This window comes from Corvus brachyrhynchos, unplaced genomic scaffold, assembly GCF_000691975.1.
Source record: "Corvus brachyrhynchos isolate BGI_N302 unplaced genomic scaffold, ASM69197v1 scaffold334, whole genome shotgun sequence".
Taxonomy (NCBI): domain Eukaryota; kingdom Metazoa; phylum Chordata; class Aves; order Passeriformes; family Corvidae; genus Corvus; species Corvus brachyrhynchos.
Window position 1 is genome coordinate 1,140,810 of NW_008238316.1, and position 881 is coordinate 1,141,690.

An 881-nucleotide genomic window follows, 5' to 3' on the forward strand; every position below is an offset into this window, starting at 1 on the left:
GCGACCGCGGTGAGGGCCTCTGAGCGGTGGGTGCTGCTACGTGGCGCTGTCCAGGGGAGAAGCACTTGCGTGCAGGCTACTTGTCAGCGTCCCGCTTCCCTCTAATCAAACTGTGCTCCTTGTCTAATATCCGGAGTGTTAGAGCTCCTCGGGACTCTGAAGTACAGCGCGAGTCCTTCTGAAGGTTGGGATTGGTTATTAAGATTCCAAAGGAATTAGCAGACTCCTCTGAAAATATTTGGGGAAGATCAGATTCTACTGAGCTTCTGTGCAGAAAATGTGTGGTTTCTAAGTCTGCGTTGACGTTTGGATCTGAGAGGCTATTGAGACACTCAAGATTTACATGGTCATCTTCACGTGAAAGGTCAGGAGTGACTATTTTCCTTTTTAAAAGGTTTTACAGACAGGTGCTGATGGTTTTGTTGATAGAGTTGCCCGCAGAAGTGTGAGGGAGGAGCACAGGTAAACCCAATAAAGGGGTTTGAAGTCAAGAGGGGAGGGGAGTTTGGTGTAATTAAATGGGCTAATTCGCGTTTTGTATTCGCTTGGCTAAGGGGGAAAAACTCTCTTCAGGAGTGAGAGAGCCTATCCTGCTCTGGGCTGGAGATGAGTGGAGGGGGTGGGGTGAAGAAGCGAACATTTGCGTTTGAAACCAGCAGCGCGTTAGGTGCCGGTCCCTTGTATCGGCCATAAACGGCTGAATCAACGCGGAGTTTGTTTATTAAGAGATGAAGGTTTGCGCTGCTTTAGGGTAACACCCGGAGGTTTGCCCCCTCAGGGCCTCTCGTGTCGCCGCAGTGGGTGCGATTGGCCCAGGTTTGTGCGGGATGCTGCTCTCGGGGAGCAGCGGGGGCGGGGGGGGGGGGGGGGCCGCGCCGCGC